This window comes from Anopheles coluzzii, chromosome 3 (genome assembly GCF_943734685.1).
Source record: "Anopheles coluzzii chromosome 3, AcolN3, whole genome shotgun sequence".
Classification (NCBI taxonomy): Eukaryota; Metazoa; Arthropoda; class Insecta; order Diptera; family Culicidae; genus Anopheles; species Anopheles coluzzii.
The window spans coordinates 64900724-64915958 of record NC_064671.1 but is presented as its reverse complement, the minus strand read 5'-3'; the positions used below and the strand labels follow the sequence as shown (position 1 = coordinate 64915958).

Here is a 15235-nt window from a genome sequence, read left to right as displayed (position 1 = left end):
ACTTTTTGACAGTGCGCATCAATTTTTCTCAAATTTTGATTAAAAAATTTATGCGCATTGTCGAAAATTGATGGCTTAGAGGCAAAAATTGGAGCGCATTGTAAAAAATTGATGCCTCAGAGCCAATATTAGGTGACAACGACTGTAATATAAATTAAATATAAATATAAATATAAATTAAAAAATATAAATTTTCGGGGTGAGTTGAAAAAACTATATTTTATCACTGCAAAATCCAATTTTCATTAAAAATTGTTGTAGTGTGCAGCGGTATGGTGCGCATATGTGCGCAGATTCCGCCCTGAAAAAGCTGGCCAGTAGCTGAGATAGTGCGGTACAGTTCGTAGCCAAAAAGGACACATTTGAAGCTCAAGGCAGATGGGAACACATACACTAGTGCTAGGTCGAAATATCCAATTATCTAGTCTTGTCGCATACGAGTTGCACTCTTGCCCCGTAGCCCGAAAAATCACGTGTTTTTGGACGCTTCAAAAACAGTTGTTTGTACTTTTATCCACTGAAACTTAGAAACAAGTGAGAAAATAGGTGTAAAATGCCTATTTGATTTCAATTGCCTTTTGATGAACAGGTTTTAGTGAGTTATAATATGAAATGCTTAAGGTGGTACACTTGCCCCACATTTCACTGCAGCAAAGTATCCTCAAACATTCATGGATGTTTTGCAGAACAATTTCAACGCAAGCGGACCATGTTTGGCGCGCGAGCACTAATGCACATTTACCATCCTCATGCTAATCACTGGCTTTTTTCCCCTCCGATTGCTTTTCGTACATTCACCACGGCTGCACTTTCTTGCTCGCTGTCAGCAGCGAGATGCATTCACCACCCACCTTCACTGCTCCACCTGCTCCTCCCACTCCACACGATTGCATTTCAATAATTTCACTTTTCTCCCGCGCGTCTAACAACGGCCGAGGGACGCCGAGACCGAACCGATCGCACACACCAAGCAGCGCCCAGTGCATTAGATGCATCGACCATGCACCAGTGCACCTGTGTGTTCGATCCGACCACTTGCACCACACCAACAGCTTACAACATATTCAGACACAGCGACGGGAAGGGGTGGCGAGTGGCAACAGAAAAGGGAAAACGGACGGTGGTGGTGGTTGTGGTCGACTTTGGAGGCCGATTTCCATATCGATGTGGCCCGGCTCGCTGTACGCAGAACTTGATTAACATTCCAAAACCACAACATTACGGCAAAAATGCCACCCCACTCCGTCCACCGGGGTTTTTGGTGCGGACATGGCCCGATGGTCAGTCCAGTTTTTCTTTCGCCCTGGACCGTTCCGTTAAGCGGAACTTTCGCATCGGTTTCGGAGTGTGTTGGTGTGTCTGTGTGTGTCTGTGCAAGCACGCGGTGCAATTCGATCCGTTTCGGTCCGGCCCAGAGTGGTGTCTGCCGGGCAGTCTATGGCCGCACACCGTTCGATTAAGATTTCCGCGGGCCCGCGTACGTATTTCGGTGTGCGTTTGTGCTTTGTTTTGTTTTCTTTCCCCGTTTGATTGCCATTTGCCAAAGCGTGAATGAATCGTGCTGCACAGCTGAACAGGGGAAGAAGCACAAAAGATTGGCGCGACTAATGGTAATCGGCGCGCAAGTGACCATCGCGCGCGCAAAGTGTTTCCGCGGGAAGAAGCGCCCGAGTGGACCGTCGCGAAAGTGTTCATTTCCCTTTGTTGCGTGGTGTGATTGTGTATCGCTGGGTGATTTGATAGTGTGTGCCGAAACAAATCCGATTAACTCAACGCGTGGTAGCTGCGTCAGTGCTAGTGCTACAGTTGGTAGTGTCAATGCTCCAATATCCTCCGGGTATGGTCACCAAAATTGGGTGCCGAAGCTCGGTGGCGTCACCAGCTCGGTGAGATGTTCCCAGTACCGCTGCTGCCAGTCGAAAAGGTTCGTCTGCTTAAGAGAGCATACTATTAGACTACTACCGCAGGGGTCAGTCCCGAAGGTCTCGCACACGCAAACATTCCAAAAGTATCATCGCAACTTCTGATGAGCTTTTCCTGCAGCACTCGAGCATCGAAACCAATTATCACCCCAAATAGCCGGATCCAATTAGTGTCCACGCGCGCGACCGCACACTCACACACACACACACTGTGCGCCATCTATTCCAGTACCACTGACGTCGAGCGCCGAGGTCAAGTTTGCACCCCAAATCACCCAAATGCCATCCCCAACGGCACGCGGCTTAACGTTTGCCTTCAACTTTTTCCAGAACGCGGGTCGCGTGTGCGTGCCGCGCATGTGACCCGGGATAAAGATGCAGTGCGGCGCGGATCTAACGCACGGTGCTGGGGTGTCCCCCACACCAAACAAATGGAGCCGAATCGATGAACGTGCCCATCCATAATGGCACGTACGCGTCTGTGGCCTCGGTGACAAAACTGACTGTCTGGAAAAAACGAAAAACAGAAAAAAAAAAGTTTGGTCTAGGGAGGAGATAGTAACTTTTCGGATAAGTGACAGTATATGGTCTCTCCCGTGAGCATTACATTTGGCCTAAGGGGGTGATGAACAAAGGGTTTGAAGGAAGAAGGAAAAAGAATGTAAACATTACATACACGAGTGTTTTCGGACGGTGATAAGTGCGGGAGAATGTCGGGCAAGAATTTGAGGCCTTTTTTGGATTTTTTTGCCAAAAAGTTTTTGTTTAGTTTACAAATATTTGTTGTTTGTGGGACCACAGTCATACAATGAACATCCATTCGTTGGAATGAATTTGTGCACGATTATTGTCTGATGGTTTAGGAAAGATGCTTTTAATATCGTTTGGCTAAAATTCTATTGTTTAACAAACAAAAATAGCATATTTGGGGTTTTTGATGGGGACGTCCATAAACTACGTAACGTTAAACAGGTATAATCGTTGTTAGTTGTTTGCACTGCATGGTCATTTATGATGAGATTATGGGACCAATTATGTGACTGGCGTGTTTGAGGAAAAGTGTGAAATACACATACAAAATGCTGATTTTCTATTATGATCCGTGTTTGACAACTCGATGGTTTGATACATCTGACTGTACAAAGGACATTTGCATTGCCTCAAACGGAGACCAATTATACGCCATACGTAAAAATAATGATAAAATTTTACGATACTTCCTGCATTTCGCATTGCAGTTTGTTTTGACAAACGAATGCATTTCAGATCAATTACTGTCAAATTGTCTCAAGTCAACGAAAGAAGTCTCTAACAAGCTTATACAATATCGATTTTGTTTCCATTCGTATATAGCGGTTTTGTTTGACACTTTTCCGTTTGAATCAGATAATCGACGCTCATCATCGACATCGACATCAGACAGTACAAGTGACAGTTTTCCCCCTGTTTAACACTGCTGCACCCTGTGCTCTTGATGCGTAGTACAGTAGCCAAGTCATATGACCTAACGACATCATGGGTTCAAATGTGAAATGGCTCGCATCTTTCAGCGAACAATACGCAACTCCAATTGTTATACTAAATAAGAAGAATGATGTGAATATCAATATGAAGATGAAAACGAAGAATAGTCAAGAATAAGAAGTGTTTGTGCTTAAAGTTTAATGTCGCTAAAAAGATGAAAACAACAAAATTTTCTCCATGAAATCTCTTAAATGAATATTACAGGGTTTACCAGCATAATAAACAACTGTCCACGTGTTTATAACAATAGTCGTTTTGAATAGACACCGCTGTCTACCACTTGCTCACACGTCAAATGGTGTAAGCTACTCTGTCCCATTCAATAACACAATTTTCGCCTTCGATAAGCAACTGTCAGATTCGGCACGGTTTCTTGTGGTTGTTGTATAATTAACAAAATTAATGTTTTGATTTATTGAAATGTAACTGGGAAAACTGTAATAGTAGTAGTACTAGCAGTTGTTGTTGTAGTTATTTTAGTTGAAGAAATAAAATATAAAAAGGCTGTGCATTGATATTGAAAAGGATTCCATAATTTACTTTGTCTCTATCAAACAACAAAGGCCTCACAAAGTTCTGCAACTTATACAGTCACATGTATAATTCAAACCATTCTGAAGATTAGGGAAGCAATTAAACCAAAGCTGACATTCGCTGTCACATGTTGGCATATCTTTTACAAAACTTTTACCAATCTTATTTGGCATTATGTAGCCAAACGCCCGAAAACTAACATGATTTGACAAAAGTTAAAGCCTCGTCGCTGGATTAGTGTTTTAATCGCAAAAGAGAGTGTTTTAGTAAAAAGTTCGGTTACGTGATGTATGGATAACCCCTAGTTTGTTCATTGCTTGGGTTATTCTATGAATCTAGTGTGTACACTACGATGTTGACTTGATGTAATTCCTAAAGCTGAACAACGTATGTTAGATCTGAACCATAACGTGTGCTGCACTATTCCTCAAACCTGAACCCTACTTAGCTTATATTCCTTGTTTGTGATTACCAAGAGCTGATCATGCTAATGCGATAACACAACATTTATTCGCCGAAAAAGTCCCTCAGTACACACGTGAACCGCACACCGCCTCTAATGGCGCAGTGTGAACGAACAAAACGTAAACATTAATACCCTCGAAGCTACCTCACACGTGTAGCATCAACATTACGCCCAAAGGCAAAATTACTGATACACCATCGGACTGCCACACGAAGTGCTAATTACATTAGAGGGCCCCAAACATTTGCAACATTATTCGTACCATCCAGGGCTCTCCAATGATGCCGTTCATTCGTCCCCCCCCCCCCCCAGCCCCTGCAGTCATCAAAACAACACACGCGCTTTCTGCAGAATGTGCATCGCCTATAGCGTGGTGCACATTTTTCTTTGGTAGCAAGAGCAAGAAACAAAAGCGCACCATCATGCCCCCCTGCAGTCTGGCCCCACCAAACGGTGGAATGCATTGGAGAAGATGCATACCATACCAGTGCTGTGCAATTAATGACCCACTCGATGTTCCCTCCTTTCGGTGTGCTTTGCTTCCTCCGTGCCAGTGGGCTCGTGCCCGCACCGGGTGGAAATTATTATTTCGCCCCAGCATCATCGCTTTCAAACGTGCACTTACGTGCACCTCTGTCCATTCCCTCGGGATCTGCCTACCCTGTCCTTTTCCGTCTCCCAATCCTTCTCTAATCTTCGCGCGCGCGCGCGTGTACAGACACATTGCAGTAGCACACGTTGCAAAAGGACGGAAGCCAGCACACTGGCACTACTGGCGGCGACGGCTACACTTGAGCATCAAACATTCCGGAAAACACATCAATTAGCCGCATCAAAAGAAAGCATCCGGCTCGACTGGCAACCAATCTAGCGTTTAACGCACCCGCGGGAAGCACACACACACACACAGCGATGCAAAGATGCTTGAGGCACAAGCGGGGGAAAGGCATGCTCGCGGAGCACACAATTCCCCGTCTAATTGCAACAGATCGGTGATGGTTTGGCGCCGGGTCTTCCCTCTCCAGTCGTGCTGGTCGATCGACAATAATGGCCATTTGTATGTAGCCGAAACAATTCGCTTCCTAATTATCAATTAAACTACTCCCGTTGCCTGTTGTCGAATGGGCAAACGGGCGAGACCTTGAACAGCACGCCGTGTTTATGATGTGTTGCTGTTGCTGATGGGAGTTGTCCTAACAGTGCTCACTCGTTGTGGGGTGGACGCCATCTAGTGGACGGTAGCATTTAAAGCACTTCGAAAACATGGTTTAGGCCCACACACAACCACTACGTAGTCAGTGCTGAAGTCAGCCGGGAAGGTGCGTAACAAAACACTCATCCACAGCTCCAGTGTTAAAGCGCATCGGTTCACGAACCATTAGACCTTTGCGCTTTAGCCGGTACGGTGGGCAGAAAAAACCCTCTTAGGGAATGTCTGCTACAATCCACACTACCATGAGCATAATTCGGTGCAGTTGTAGTAGACCCCTCTCCAAAGAGCTCCCTAGCGTGGCTGCTGAGTTGGACGAAAGGTTGGACGCTCGTCCCCGAACGAAGTTTTGTTAGTGAAAGCTAATGAACCGGACCGAATTTTTACTCCACCCCGTTTTTTTAAGGGGGTAGAGGTAGAAAACTAAAACCAAACCTGAGTTCGATTGAATGTTACACAAAAGGGCAGAACAATAACAACACTCTGGACTCGTCTCACCCAAAATGTGCACTCGTTGGCGGTCCAAAATTCCCTCCCACACGAATTCCCTAACTGCCAAACCGGTGCATTTCGGGCGCAGACATCGGACGCCGGACCGGAAAAGGTTAGATCCGGTTCGGCCGTTGTTTCTAACCAGGGCTACCGTTCTACAAAAACGCGTTACCTCTCTCGCTCTCTGTCGATCACTCTCCGAAATGCTGGTGTTGACGGTGGCTCGTTTCGTCAGCAGTTTCCGGTTTTTAACCTCTGTTCACAGACACATTTTCGAGGCGGGAGACGGCTGCCATTTGGAGTGGTTTTTTGCTCCAAAGAGATGATGGTGAAGCGGGAAGGGGACGCTGATGATGTACAATTCGATTCGGTACGGTGGACACCAAAAGTATAACGCGAAACTTCGCTTGATGGCACACAACCGATAGAACGACTGGTCGATGGGTCTTTTTTCCAAACAACCAGCACATTCCATCGGTATTTCGATCGGACGTAAACGCGTGACGCGTTGTAATAACACAGTGGGTACTAAACAACCCTCCCCAAAAAAAAACAAGAACTCATACGCAAAGAATGCAAAACGTGCTGACTTTCCCGAAGCCGTCCGGGGGTGTGTTGTGTTTTCCGTAGCCGCACATCCGCTGTACGTTGATTCGGTGAGCTAGAAAAAAAAGCATTGATGGTGAGTTGCAATCGTTTCACCACCCTCAGGGGGGGCACCACTGAAGCCGAGCAAAAAGGGTGGCCTTCCCTTTCTGTATGGGTAGAAATGCATTTTGATGGCCCTTTTCTGCTGCGATTGAGAATGCTTTTGTTCTTGCCTGGGCTGTATGCCTGTATGTGGTATTGAGTTTCTACGTCCTTTACATACCGTGAAAGTAAAAGGGCAACCCTGTTATAGGAAGTGGTAAGAGATTTTGCAATAAAGTTGTGATTTAATTGAAGCTTTCAAGGCTTGCTAGTACACACCTAGTAGAATAAGTGTTGCGTTCAGTGGTGCTTTCGATTCTTCACGCTCGAAGCTTTACCACGCAAGTTGGAACATCTTGCAGGATAAGCAAATAATGCCCTGGGGTTTTTATGTATTTTTTTTTATTATTCTGCGTTTGAGACTTTATGTTCTACAATAATTTAGTTCAATCACATCACAAAGTGCAATTTCAGTCCTGTAAGGCAGACCGTTAGTCAATATCGTTACATTGAAGTCTAAGCGCTGATAGTTATACGAATAGAAACGCCTTTAAATTTGTGATGAAGTGATTAGAAGGGTTGTGGTGAGAAGCCACATGAACGAAAACGAGTGAAATTTACATTAAGGCAGGGGTACATTGTCCATACTCGTTAGTGTAATTTTGATTTTCACTAGCGCATCTAGCGGCGGCTTACCGAAGCATTTTGCCAAACAATTTGAAGTTGCTTCAGAAAATAGGTTATTTTTCCATGTTTTTTACTTAAACTAGACTGGAAAAGCTTTGTATATGATAATAAAATATGTTGTGCAAGTATTTCAACAATTTTTTCATAAAAAACGGTGAAGAAAATACTTGAATTTGAGATACGGCATGGCGATTCCTTCGATAACCAATAAAAGCTAAAGCTGGCTAAAAAAATCAGCCGCCGCCAAATGCGCTAGTGAAAATCGAAATTACACTAACGAGTATGGACAATGTACCCCGGCTTTTTAAATTGATTTTGAACGCTTCGTGTAGTTCCACCCGCACAGCGTAGCTCAAAGTAGCTCCACATGTTCAGTGTTGTTCCAACTACTCAATCTTAAATGTAAGTTAATTTAGCTCCATAAACCTCATTTAATTTAGTTCAATATTGCTCAAAGCAACTCCACACACTCAAAGTAGATCCTCTAAAGCAGCGATCGGCAAACTTTTGAGGTAAAGGGCCAAAATTTGTAAATGATCAAGAGCCGCAGGCCAGTCAATTTAGCACAAAAATTATTACTATATAAATGATTTCAAACCAAATAATTGGATAATGATATCAAGCAATACGAATGGTGATATTGTTTTTTTATGTAATAATGTAAAGCAAGCAAGCAAGCAAGGTAAAAGATTAGTGAATTCCTATTATTAATACTAATTGTAATAGTAGTACGGTAGTTAGATCAGTTGTATGAAGGTAACAACTTTTTTTTTTGATAAAAAATTGATTGCCTTGGTGGTTGCTTTGAACAGGCAAAATGATCGTATTTATGGAGCATTTCTTAATATACCAACATTTAACGGCTTCATGGTATACAAGCAGTCAAACGAAGTCAAAATTCATCATCTGGGTTGATTTGGGGAACTATATCGACTAAAGGCAGTGTTTGCTTTCAACACGGTTCAGCTTCAAACCATAAAGCTTCGACGAAGTTGTACTTGCGGTTTGCAATGGCTTTGAAAAGCGTTTACGTGCGGTTATCAAAAAGATGAAAAACATATTTCAACTCAACTAAGATAAATGTAATTTTACTACTTCAAGATGTTGTAGACATCGATTCGGCAGATAAAAAGAATCTGGTATGAATTTTATGACTTACAAAAGTGTAAGTCATTTTTACATTGTCACTATATACATCGACCCACAAAATTTAGCTGGTGAAAGATGCATGTAAAGGTATTAATTTTAAAAAAATCATTGAATCGAGACTTTATTGTATTTTGAATGAGCACAGATTTAATGTTGCTGTGGGCCGCATTTGACCCGCGGGCCGGACTTTGCCAACCGCTGCTCTAATGTATCTCAGTTTACCTGAAAGGAGTTGCTCACGCTTCAAATACTTCCTTCATTTTAACTCAGCACAGGCCGAATATAGCTCCACACGTTCATTTTAGGTCCTTTAGTTTTTTTCGGTGAAAATCAAACAGTTTCATACGGTGAACATAGCTCGTTCAACTCAAGGTGTTTTACAAATTCAATGTGGCACCACATACTCAATGTTGCTTTTTTAATGTAAATCAACACTGTCTACGTCATGTAACCCATTTTTACTCACAGCAGCTCCAAGTTAGCCCTTTTAATGTATCGCAATGCTACTCGTAGATCAATACACCGTAAAATAACTCTCCACCGTTAAAGTACCTTTTAGAATTTAATGCAATGTAGAGTGTCAATGTCTTCAATGTCTACATGATGAATGTATCCCCTTATAATTCCTTTATTGTGGCTCAATGTAGCTCAATCTACAGCTTCATATGCTCTCTTTAAGTGTAGCTCAATGTGGCTTTTCACGGTATGTGTTGCCCCACATCCTTTTTAATACGCAATGTACTCAACATAGCTCCTATATAACTTCTTTAGCTTTACATGTGGTTCCACATATTCCAAAAAGCTCCATTTTCTCAACATAATCCTACCCGTTTCTGGTACTATGCAAAGCGATAGTATTATCTATTTTTGTTCATACTTTATGACAACACAACTCTGTTGATAGATTTAATATATATTGCAAATTTGTATTAATTTTCTTGTATACTATGTAGAGCACTGAGCTACATGTAGGTATAGAATATCAGCCCAAAGCTCACACTTTGAAGAGGAACGTCCTGTAATACATTCGACGTAATGCTCCAGTAAACAACACGACACACAATGCCGCACATCCCAACTTTGCCGACAACAGTTTACAATTTCTCATACTTTTACGATGTAACATAAAACCCCCGTTCCAAGTTCCATCTAATTATGGGCTATTAAATGTGCTGTGCTACCGATCAAATGCTCCGCAAAAACCCGATTAAGGTGAAACAAATAGGTCTTTTAGCATTGAGCAATTCAAGCCTGACATAGAATAGCTACCTCATTTCAACCTAGTGCAATTTTGATTGCATTGCAAACGTTTTCACCAAGTAAGCCAACGCAAACAAAACCGAACGCAACCGAACTGGCCCATCGATCCATCCATCGGGTGTTGTTGTCGTCCGGATCCGGTCCGTCCACATTTCACCCGCTGCGACCTAAATCATAATTAAACCCAGCATCTCCAATAAAATCAATCGCCTAATTGCACTTAACGTATCCTACTCGGTTTGTGCTGGCGTACAGACGTCGGACGCAACCGATTCGGCGGCGTTGAACATCCATCGTCCAGCAACGGGAGCCATAAATCGAAACCGTGTGTGTGCGTGTGTGTGCGCGTGCCCGCGCGCGTTCCAATCCACCTGGTCTGGCGCGGCGGGAGGGAAATAATAATTATTCTATTCTTGGCAATCAGCCAAAAACCGGTCCTCCCTTCCTTGCGATGCGATGCCGGGAGCTGGCAGCAGCTGAACCCAGCGGGATGTCGCACCCCGCAACAGATCGTTAACAGATTTTACTTTCCGTGTTCGCTTTATCACGGCAAGTTCCTCGCAGGGTGCGTGATACTATTTTGACAGGATCATTAACCTTCGGTGTGAGTGTGTGTGCCATGCACACTCTGTTACGCATTCAGCTGGAACATTTCCCTACTGGAGCCCCAAAGATCCTCGCAGTTGGGACAGAAATTTGTCATCCGATCGTTTTTCGTCGTACGATCGTCCGGCCGGCTCATGTCTAAGCGCACAATGTTGAACGGGAATGAAGGAATAGAACTCTCCCGCCGTACGTTGTATCTACCCTCTCTTTCACCTGGCAATGATTTATTGGAACGCATCGAGTTCCATCCTACAGCTTCCTACGGCAGCCCTCCCATATAAGGCAGATGGCAGGAGAGGAGGGTATACCGCTAACGGTGCTTTCGGTTGACCAGCCTGTCAAATGCGTTTCTAGGAATCTGGTATCTGGGGTCTGAGAGCTCTCGTTTTGCGGCAAGATCGAGCAGATCAAGCTATCAGGCTCCTTATCCATCAAGCCTGCCTGCACCTATTAGCTCTAAATAGGAGGGACGGCATATGGGTACGAGATGTTGTTCTTCAGCGTGATCCATTTCACCAACCGGTAAGGTCCACATAGGCAACTCTCGCGGCTGTTGTGTGGTGGTCGGTTGAACAGTTATACCTTGGGCTACATTTATGGCTGGGCAATGATCTAATTGCGAATGGGAATTGTCAAGATCGTTTAAGCTGCAAGCGATATGGCTCACGAACGACGAAACTTGTATTGAAAGGAGCTGATCGTCCATGTAGGTTATTCGCATTAGCTCAGACATTGAACTGGGGGAGGTTTTAAATTCAACAAGTTGTTCATCATTTTTGAATGGGCAAATGGGATGATTTCCTTTTTTTTTTCCTTTTCAAAGGAGTTTATGAGTTGTTTAGATTTTTTTGTGCTTAAAATCGTGAGTTATTCAGTTCTTCCACTTTTCCATACTTCAGCTCGTGAATTCATTTGTGTTGATTCGTGCTTGTTTAATTATTTAGTTCTGTATAAACTAAGCTCTTTCAATTTTCTCTTCTTCAATTCCTCAATTTTTCAGCTCTTCTGTTCTTTAGTCAATCCGTTCCTTCATTCTGCTATTATTTATGATAATTTGTTCTATGATTTTATTAGATCCTTAGTTATTTAGTTCTTAATAAATGTCTATTATCTTCTTGTCAATACCTTCAGTTCTTGTCATCTTTTGTCCGTCAGTTCAGAATTTCATTGTGTTGTATTAGTCCATAAATTCCTTAGTTAGTCCAATTTCAAGTTTTTCAGTTCTTCCGTCCATCAATTCCTTCGATCAGGAGTTATTTAGAGCATTTGTGTTGTAAACTTCTAGATCATTGTTTTATTTTAGCTTCTTTTCTACGCCTTCAGTTCAGCAGTCACTGTGTTGTGATGTCCATTAGAACATTATTTGATAGAACATTATTCATATTATTTTGGTAGTCAACTTTGTTTTATATCTTTTCGTTATCTAGTTCTTTAGGTTTAAAGTTATTGAGTTTAAAGTTATTGTCATTTGTTTATAATAATATAATTATAATATAATTAATTATTGTGTTTGTTGGTTTTGTTCTTGAGCATTTGGTTAGTTAATAATGTCCTTTCAATTCCAATGTGTCAAGCGTTGTTTTATGTGTATATTAACTTCTTTCGAGTCTGAGCTACTTGATACTCGTAAGTGATTCGAAACTAATTCATCAAATCCATCCAACTGGAACTCAATTGTTTTTATGGGAGTTCGACGTATTCGCTACTAAAGTTTGTACAGTTTAGACAAAAGGTTTTGAATATTTCTTCAAAATCACCTGTTTCAAATCGAACTCTTCATCATTTTCTCGTTAAAAAAAAAGAGATTACAACAAAGGAAGAAAAAAAGCATTGTCCTTGAAAGCCATCCTGTGTGTCAGCCAAATTGATCTCACGTTACTCTGCGGCTCCGGTACCCGGATTTTGCCAGTGCTCCCTCCTTTCTGCCAAAGAACAGTGACAGTTTGCAATTGCTCACAGCTCCTTTATTGGAACCATAATCAACCCTTACCCGCTGCAGGATTGCAACCTCCCTTGCCCATATGCTGCCAGTATGTTTTCATTGTTGCATGAGTTCTCAATTTACTTCCCATTCTGTGACTGCCCTTGCCACACCACCGTAAGGCAGGGAAAAGGGCACGAAATATGATCGTCTTCAGGTCGCCCCGGTCCAAAACCCGGGCGAAATAAAATAAAGCGAAACATTTTTCCGCATGTCTGGGCGCATTAGGAACTCGACACCTTACAATGCAGTCGGGCCGTACGCCACCGGTCGTCGTCGTCGTTCCTGCGCAAATGCAGTCACCCATTTCGACGTCCACCGTTCAGCTGCGTCGGCCTGGCTCCAATGTATCGCCAGCAAAGAGAGCCTGCTCCGGCACCCAGTCTGCCAAATGGCGCCCCGGGAATATAGAGTTACAACAACACACAAACATCCAGCATCCATCTGCATGCGCCAATAATCTTCCCGATCATTAAATGCATCATTGCCGTTGCGGGCTGGTTCAAGGTCCGCGTGCCGAGACCGATGATGCAGCACAAGCCGTTTGCTGCAGTTTGCCGTTCGCGCGGACGTCTTTGTGCAGTCGCGCGCACAAACAATATCACCCTATGCCCGCCCTGGGGGGAGAATCCGGATTTTTCACTGTTCCACCTTTTTTCCCATTCTTCTTACACCACTGGTGAGCCGTTTTGTAGAGCTGCATCGAAACCCTGGGCAGAGCTTTAAATCACAAATCGACAAATGATTGCCCCACGGCAGGACGGCTGGAATGGTTCGTAAGCATAAAGCACACAATGATGCCGCGCGGGTGGGAGGGAGCGTTTTTTTTTTTCGACACAATAGAGCTTTTATCTCATCCCGGAAGGGAATCCAGCGGCGGCTGTGAAACAAAACTGGGATCGTTTGCTTTGCTGCCATGTGTTTTTGATGCTGGAATGTGCATACGTGAATGCAAAAAATGCAACCATTGTTGTTTTGCTTACAATTCCCGTTCAATACGCCCTTTTTTTATACTTTTGTGTGGACCATTTCATGTTTATTACTACCTTTTTTCGGATTGCTTTACAGTTTTGAAAAAAAAACACTTGTATGATAAAATTTATTGTCAACTTATGTGCGTTTAATTCTTTAAATCTTTTTCAGTTCTTTACTTCTTTACTATTTTAGTTATTTCGTTCTGTAGTCCTTTTTTTCCTTTTTAAAATTCTTTACTTCTTTACTTCTTTACTTCTTTACTTCTTTACTTCTTTACTTCTTTACTTCTTTACTTCTTTACTTCTTTACTTCTTTACTTCTTTACTTCTTTACTTCTTTACTTCTTTACTTCTTTACTTCTTTACTTCTTTACTTCTTTACTTCTTTACTTCTTTACTTCTTTACTTCTTTACTTCTTTACTTCTTTACTTCTTTACTTCTTTACTTCTTTACTTCTTTACTTCTTTACTTCTTTACTTCTTTACTTCTTTACTTCTTTACTTCTTTACTTTTTTACTTCTTTACTTCTTTACTTCTTTACTTCTTTACTTCTTTACTTCTTTACTTCTTTACTTCTTTACTTCTTTACTTCTTTACTTCTTTACTTCTTTACTTCTTTACTTGAAAGATGAAATCATATCTTCAAACGAATATTAAAATAATGAAACACAGTTTTCTTTAATGTGCTTTTCCTAGCAAATTACATTAAAATGCTGACAATATATCTACATACCTTTTTTCCCATTCTTCTTACACCACTGGTGAGCCGTTTTGTAGAGCTGCATCGAAACCCTGGGCAGAGCTTTAAATCACAAATCGACAAATGATTGCCCCACGGCAGGACGGCTGGAATGGTTCGTAAGCATAAAGCACACAATGATGCCGCGCGGGTGGGAGGGAGCGTTTTTTTTTTCGACACAATAGAGCTTTTATCTCATCCCGGAAGGGAATCCAGCGGCGGCTGTGAAACAAAACTGGGATCGTTTGCTTTGCTGCCATGTGTTTTTGATGCTGGAATGTGCATACGTGAATGCAAAAAATGCAACCATTGTTGTTTTGCTTACAATTCCCGTTCAATACGCCCTTTTTTTATACTTTTGTGTGGACCATTTCATGTTTATTACTACCTTTTTTCGGATTGCTTTACAGTTTTGAAAAAAAAACACTTGTATGATAAAATTTATTGTCAACTTATGTGCGTTTAATTCTTTAAATCTTTTTCAGTTCTTTACTTCTTTACTATTTTAGTTATTTCGTTCTGTAGTCCTTTTTTTCCTTTTTAAAATTCTTTACTTCTTTACTTCTTTACTTCTTTACTTCTTTACTATTTTAGTTATTTCGTTCTGTAGTCCTTTTTTTCCTTTTTAAAATTCTTTACTTCTTTACTTCTTTACTTCTTTACTTCTTTACTTCTTTACTTCTTTACTTCTTTACTTCTTTACTTCTTTACTTCTTTACTTCTTTACTTCTTTACTTCTTTACTTCTTTACTTCTTTACTTCTTTACTTCTTTACTTCTTTACTTCTTTACTTCTTTACTTCTTTACTTCTTTACTTCTTTACTTCTTTACTTCTTTACTTCTTTACTTCTTTACTTCTTTACTTCTTTACTTCTTTACTTCTTTACTTCTTTACTTCTTTACTTCTTTACTTCTTTACTTCTTTACTTCTTTACTTCTTTACTTCTTTACTTCTTTACTTCTTTACTTCTTTACTTCTTTACTTCTTTACTTCTTTACT

At 41.7% G+C, this 15235-nt stretch overlaps 1 protein-coding gene across 3 annotated transcripts in view; it reads left to right on the top strand.

Moving 5' to 3' along the window:
• LOC120955526 (serine-rich adhesin for platelets) overlaps positions 1-15235 on the top strand; it is a 70969-nt gene that overhangs the window by 48016 nt on the left and 7718 nt on the right. The window contains exon 1 of one of the 3 annotated variants that reach the window (XM_040376480.2): positions 936-1924. The exons of the other annotated variants lie outside the window; for them this stretch is intronic. The gene's annotated coding sequence lies outside the window, so the exon portion shown is untranslated. Of the gene's footprint in view, positions 1-935; positions 1925-15235 lie in introns of those variants that run through there. 3 annotated transcript variants of the gene reach the window in all.